The following is an 8,091-nucleotide window of genomic DNA, read 5'->3' on the forward strand; positions in this document are numbered from 1 at the left end:
AGATAAATTAATATTTAATTTTTTTTATTTTGGAATTTGACTAATTCTTAAAAATGTTATTAGTAATAAAAATATATCAAAAACTAATATTTATTGTGATCATCCCGTCCTCTTCTTTAACCTTTAATAAAAGTCCATTATCGTTGTCGTTCATTGTTTCTTTCGACATGATTGTTAATTCTCAAATTAAAAATATAATTGAGAAAAGTAGTTTTCAACAAAGACTAATTTTTCCAAAGAAAAAAGAATATATTTATTTGGCTAAAGCTATATGGTGTGATAATTGTTGCTTAGCTCCTCCAACTATATATACTCCCGTGTGTAAGTGTAGCAGTGACGATGATGATGATGGGCCAGCATCTAATCTATTGTAGAGTAATAGAAGAAGATTATGATGATGATTATTATTATTGAGCATAGAGGAAAGCGCGTATGCAGCTAAGGTAGTAAATAAAGCTGGTAAAGTTAGTGGGACAGTCCGAATGTCTCTTCTTTATCTCTCCTTTTCTCTATGATTATCGTGTCTACTACCATATATATTTCTCGTTATTCATGTACGCTGTATATAACTATATACACCTGCTCCATAACAAAGACTACACAGTATTTAATACTCGATTATATATACTTTAATTATATATATTTATGATGAATGAATACGGATACGAATATAGGATATAATATAAAATATTTTTTATGGACACCAATATTTAGTTTATTCTGTTATCTTAAATATGAGTTGACGCTGCTTGGGTCACCAATTTTGATGAGGTTAATAATTCCTATATGGTGATATAGTTTAGATTCATTAATCTTAGTGAGGTTAGCAACCTCACTATAGTGAAAATAGCTATAAATTTATCTTGGTTGGCCAAGTCAAGGATACACCTCTTACTCTCAAAGAATCTAGAGAAAAATAAGCATACAGCTTATTTCATATTCAAAAATCAACTTCAACTCTATTTCATAAATAAAAGATACATGAGTTATTTATACTAATAGGAGAAGAAAAACCTTCATAACTTGAACGATGTGAGACTAATACATAACACAAATATCACTATCCTAAAGAATATAGGACTTGTATTTCCATATTAGAATTAACTAACATAATTAATTTATTAACTCTACTTGCTCCTACGTCATGGGTCATCACCAAAACGTGATTTTGTTGATTTTGGGTGCTTACTCATCGCAAATATTACTTCTCTAAGACGCAAAGCAAGAACATTATGAAAGAAAGGAATAGAATCGCAAAAACATGCGATTTTGCAAGTTAACTCGCGATTCTAACTATTTTGAAAGCGACAATAACAATTAAATTAAAATTAATAACAATTAAGAAATTCAAAAAAAAAACAGTAACAATAGCCAATAAAAGTTAGAAGAAAGAACAGTAAATCAAGAAATTGAAAATCAATAACAGAAAAAAATCAAAAAACAAAAAAATATTAAAAAGATGTTTAATCAGAAATAGAAGAATAAACTTGACTCAAGCTCCATTTTTGATGAGTTGTTAATGAAGACAAAATGGTAAAGTGCAAGAAGGACAACGGAAAAAGAGAACACTACGAGAATGACAGCATTCTACTGAAGAGTTGCTGCGGCCTGCATGGAGCCTTGGAGGACGACGACCTACTACTGGGAGAGGACGAGACGTGCTGCGTGTGGAGCCGTGCCATGGAGGACAACAGCGAGAAAGAGAGAGGCGCTACGAGGAAGAGAGATGAAGAAGAAAAGAAAAGAGCCATGGAACGCGAGCCTCAGGATTTGTGTTGTCTAATGATGACAATGATGGAGGCGCGAAACAAAGGGAGGACGATTTTTTGGTGATGGAGAGGAAAAGGTGTGAAGAGGCTTAGGAACAGGGTAAATTTAGGGTTCATAGTAGAGAGGTTAGATTTTTTTGGAGAGTAAAAAATTAAAGATTAATTATTTTAAGGGCTTTTTTTCCAAATCAAATATAAATATTGTTTTTATTTTTTAAGATCACTTTTATAAAATATTATTTTTTTTATCTAAAATGTTGTCTAAATTATTTGATATTCTAACATTTTATAAATATACTCTTAACCGGAGTATGGGTGTAGGGTCAACACGGGGGGCGTTGTGGCTGAGCAGGTGGAGAGACGTGGCAACACGCCAGGGGCGTGGTGCCTGCGACATGGCGCAGCTCCATCAACACGCCATGGGCGTGCTGACTCACCACGCAGGGGCGTGGTGCCTGGTGATCCGTGCAGCGCAGCAGAGATTCTCGCCGAGTCTCAACGCACTGCTCCACCACGCAGGAGGCGTGTTGCAGGCTGCCTGCATGCAGAGGACAGCCCCCCTCTCCAGAAACCAGCGAGCTCTTCTCCTTCTTCTATATAAACCCATGAATCTGAAGGAATGAAATGAGAGAAGAGAAGCAAGTTAGCGTAGGGGCTTCTTCAATATAGTGAGTTGGAGTTGAAAAAAATGACTCAGTGTAGGAGTAGTGAGTAGTAGTAGTGAGTGACTGTAGTGCAAAAAATAATTTTTTAGTTTAAGGGATACAATAAAAAAAATGGTACGTAATTACTTGGCGCCCGAAGAACATATTATCAACTATTTGGATCATTCTATTTACGTAAGTTAGCAAGTTTTAATTATTTTTTGTATTTAAATTTTTTTTATGTATTTATGTTTGTTTTATGTATATATAAATTGTAATGAGAATATTAATTTGTGTATTTTATAAATATTTTAATAATATAGTAATAGTATTTTTATAAAATAAANATTAGGAAATATATTCAGGAATGAATAAATTTTTTTTTACCTTTTAAACATAATATATTGCGTATAGTAATAAATAAATATTATAATAAATTGAATGTGTAAATTGTATAAAACATACGTTGTTATTAAAAAATTGAAGAAATAATAATTTGAAAAATAAATAATAATAATACGTGATGTTATTAAATATTATAGCAATAAAAAAAAATTGTCGGTAAGGATTAAATATTTTATAGGATAAGTGAATAAAGAATTTAATTTTTTAATAAATAAATAAATAAATAGATAAACTATGTTGAATATTTTAATAAATATATGAATGTTTATTAATATATTTATAAGGATTATTATTTAATTAATGTAACAGATACAGTATGTCTATATCGTTTTGAATCTTCACAGTTTCAAACTCAACGTACAACTCAATATGTGGGTGTCGCATCTGAGTCTGCCGATGAATTTGAAACATATTCTCCATACTCGCTTCATCAGTAATCGGCAGGACATCAAACTGTATTAGACCACCAAAAACTACAATCGGATTTCGATACAGAATTCTGCTCACTCTCATTAATGTACCGTTTTCCATGCTTTGACAGAGGCCGTTCTGCAGCTCCATTAACGTCATCGTGCATGGAACCACAAACGAAAACGGATTCTGGACACAAACCTCACTCCCTCATGAGTATTATGTATTATCTCACCGTTGCGATACACCACCAAATTTGCGGTTCCCTCCATTACACTAACAATATCCTCAAAGAACACTCAAAACACTCAAATCTTCTTCACTATGCAAACTACCACCGAGCTCTGCCTTATATAGAGGTGAACTTAACACGTACTGACTCAGCACGCCCCCCACGTGTTGCATATGTGGACCAATGCATGTTCGCCACGTCACCACGCCCCCCACGTGCTTCCCCGCCAACCAATAGCCACGTCAGCACCCCCCCAGCATGCTGACTCAGCACGTCCCCTGCGTGTTTCCCTTTCTGCGCCAACCCGTGATTGCCCTGTCAGCACGCCCCCTGCGTGCTGACTAAGCACGTCCCCCGCGTGCTGCCATGTTGGCCCAACCAGATCAACCCACGTAGCCTCCACGCCCTCCACGTGGTTCATGCAACACGCTCCTTGCGTGTTGTGCCTCCATCTAACACGTCCATCTTTGTGTTATACACACAATTATTCCATTTTCAGGGTTTACACCATAATGTTTTCCATATTTAAATTAATCAGCCTATTAAAGATAACACTTTTTACTATTTGAAAAATAAAAGCATTGCTTTTGTCGTATTCAAATGTTGTTTTTGTTATTTAAGACAACTTTTTCCAAGTGTTGTCTTGAATAAGAGTTGTCTTGGATAAAAAATATTTTACTACGGTTTAGTAAAAAAAATAAAAACCATTAATGTAATAACAATGGTTTCCATATCAGCTAGATACATAGGCATGTCTTCTCAATTTCTCATCACCCCATGACAACAAATACGATTGACGCACGCACGGAAGTAAAGATCCGGCAACAAGAAATAAGAGGGCAGAAATATAAGTAAAATTCAATTTAAAGCAAAAAATCTGTGGTAAAGATTTAAAATTTCCTCCACGATTAATGTAAGAATTTCTCTTGAATTTATAATTTCTGGCGTGTGGTGGCGCCAGTAGTCTCGAGTTTTGGCAAACTACTGCAAAAAGATGCAGCTGATGAAACCTAATCCACTGATGTAAGCAAGTGAAGGTTCGGTTTAATTTGAGAGTACACAGTCCAGACTCCAGACAATAGAGACAAGCAAGCAATAGTTTTCTTTCTTTCTTTCTTTCTTTCTTTTTTAAAGATAAACAAGCAATAGTTCGCATTCATACACATGAACGCTCCATGATCAATCCAATCAGTGGGTCCTAATTCTCCTGACACCTTTATTTATTTTCTCTAAAATATTATTATTGATGAGTTCCAGTTTTACATGCTTCTCATTTGGTGAAGTAGTTTGATTGGTGTAAAATTATGACGATGAGCATGTTAGTTAGTTGATAAATGATTAGGGATAAGTGTAGAGAAGAGAGTAACCGTGAAGGGGAGTGGTGCAATGGCGGGGCATATAGTATTGAGGGGACAGCCATCACATAGAAAACAGGAGCAACCCTAGCAGGTAGCAGCTACTACCCCCTCTCTCTATCATCTCCTTTACGTCCCATCTATCCACAGCTCCATGATTGATAATAAAAAATATATCCTTATTTGCGAAAAGAATACCCAAATACATATACTACTAGGTCTTTATCTTAGAGAAAAAAGACCACAACTACTACCCAATCCCACCTTTTGGCGTTAACTGGCTACCACTCTTCCTCTTTCCTACCAATAATATCCATTTTTTTTTTTTAAACAACCAATTTGATATAGTCAAATAGTAAGCTTATTTATCTTTAAATAAGCGCTATACGTTTAAATTTTATGTTGCGTATATAATAATTTATTAATTAGTAACAAATTTTTAATTAAAACTTTAATTTACAAGAAATTAATCTTTAACATGTTAGATTAAAAAATACGATAAATAACTAAAAAATTATCTTTTTTTATTTAATATCTTGGCAAATGATTATATTGATCATCAAACAAAAAATAATATCTAATCAAAATAAAAAAGTAATTCTTGACCTTGACAGTAATATATGTTAATTTTAGATGTCAAAATAATAAAAAAAAAATACTAGGTATAAATTGTATGCTCGCCCATGAAATATGAGCAATAAGTGTCGATGAACATAATTTTTTATCTATTTTTTTATATTTTTAAAATATTTTTATCTTTATTATATATTAAGGATATTTTTGCAAGTAAATATATAATTTTTTAAAACATATGGCTTACCTTACAAATTCAAGGGTTGAAGATTTGATTCTAATTTTAAGAATACAATATTAAAATGATATTTGACGGTTTAAATTCTAGTAAGATAATCTTAAAAGATAAAAAAGTGAAAAAAATCTGTAAAGAATTAAAATATGACAAAATATTAATATATTAGATATATATTCTCAAAAGATTTTAAAAATAAAATTTTGATAAAATATTCTACAAGCAGATAAATAAACTTTTTCACATTTAAAATTTGATGATTTTAAACTATTCAATTTTTTATTTTTTGTGAAGGACTGGAAATTTAAAAAAAATAAAAAATCTAAAGATTAAATTTTACTCTAAATTTGTGTATATATTTTTTAAATATCAAAATATTCGCACAAAAATTCGAATAAAATGTATGCATAAATTGTTTACTGAATATTAAAGTCATTTGTCACTTATAAAAATATAATTAGGATTCAAACTATTCATACCCTAATCTAAAGATACAGTTAGACCCCAAAAAGAATAAACGCCTGTATAAGAGATTATATATCCTCTACACCTACCTAACCTCTTTGAGGTCGAGCGTGATGGTGGCAGTTCAGCTCTACTTATTTGAATAAGTAGTTAACTCTTAAGATATCTCCCAGTTATTTAGAAGGGAGATCTAAAAAACTTTTCTAAAGAAAGGAAACAGTTATCCACCATTAAAAGTGGAACTACTCTGAAAGGTGGTTATCTTTTCCACTATAAATACACTGACATACTCAATTATATTCAGGACCCAGTCTACAAAAAAAAAACCTACTTTGAACCCTTCTTAACTTAAGTATCGGAGTCCCTTACAGATATTACCTCCACTTCCTCATGAGGAACTCGGACGACGGTACCTCGTCACCAGTTCAAGTCGGACGTTGCCATATAAAGAGTCTGGATCTCACGTCTAGGCCCAAATATAACCTAGTTTCAGATAACTCTTGGAACATTAGCACCATTGTCGGGAACCTGGAAGTTTATACCCAATCATGGCGGACAATCAATTCGAGGACGGTCACATGGCGTTTGAGTCAAAACCAAAACCTCATAATGATGACCGAACACTCGTGATACCTCCACGACATGATAGAACGAGTGGCCCCCACGAAGGGGAATGGATCCTCTCCATTTTTTTAACAATTGAGGGAGTAAAGTGTGATCTCTCACCATTAATTTTATAAGTGAAACAAAAAATAAATATGAGAGAGAGAGAGCAATGGAGGATTAAAGATTACACTTTACACTCTCAATTTTTTTTAACAATTGAGAGGATCCATTCCAGAGATCATGAGACTTGTACACAGCCACCATAGCTGATTATAGCAACTTGAGCAGAAGATTGAGCGACAAAAGGAGGCAGAAAGAGATTTACGAAAAGAGGTATGACAACGAAGAGAGCTAGAAGAAAAACTCTCAAAGCTAGTAGAGGCCGACCTTCGAAGTCGGAGTAATTGGGCGGATCAGGAAGAAAGCCCTCTTGGAGGAGATGATCTGTTTATTGAAGAGTTCATGTGAGCTAGGGTTCCTAGGAAATTCAAAAGTCCTGACATGAATCTCTATGATGAAACAACCTACCCAAGACACCACCTTAGCAATTTTAAAAGTCGGATGTACCTGGCTGATGTGTCCAATGCAACTCGCTGCAAATCTTTTCCAACGATATTAACCAAAGCGGCGATGAAGTGGTTTGATAGTTTACCACCTAGGATAATAACTTGTTTCGACGATCTAGCAAGAAATTTTCTCACCCATTTTTCGATCTATAAAGATAAAGTTAAACATGCTCCTAGCCTACTGGGGGTCAAATAAGAAGTCGGAGAAACTCTCTGATTTTACATGAAGCAATTCAACAAAGCCTGTTTGGAGATCTAAAATTTACCTGTAGAAGTAGTAATAATGGGGTTGGTTAATGGTCTTAGAGAAAGGTCGTTTTCTCAATCTATATCCAAGTGATATCCGACCTCTTTGTATGTAGTACAAGAACGGATGGAGAAATACATTAATATGGAGGAGAATTTTCAACTTAGAGAAACAGCTCCAAGACCAAACCCTCCCTTCAAGTTCGGGACAAAGATAAGGAAGCGAAGAAAAAAGAGGAATACAGCTCAGAGAAGGATATCATAACTACCCCTCACTCCGAGTTTCTCTTATCGACATCTACAGAAAAATTTGCCACACTATAAAACTTTCACCTTCTCATCCTATTTCACAAGAAAGTTGAAAGTCGGACGAAATATTGCGAGTATCATAAAGTATATGGGCATTCCACCAATGATTACTATGATTTGAAAAATGTGATAGAGAAACTGGCTAGAAAAGGTCGATTAGAAAGATACCTTGCCAAAAGTTCGGATGATCTGGAAAAAAAGAAGAGAGGTGATGAAAATATGGGATGATGAGATCGGCTACCACAGACTCCCTGATAGGCAAATCTACATGATAG

The sequence above is a fragment of the Arachis duranensis genome, chromosome 1 (genome assembly GCF_000817695.3).
Source record: "Arachis duranensis cultivar V14167 chromosome 1, aradu.V14167.gnm2.J7QH, whole genome shotgun sequence".
NCBI lineage: Eukaryota > Viridiplantae > Streptophyta > Magnoliopsida > Fabales > Fabaceae > Arachis > Arachis duranensis.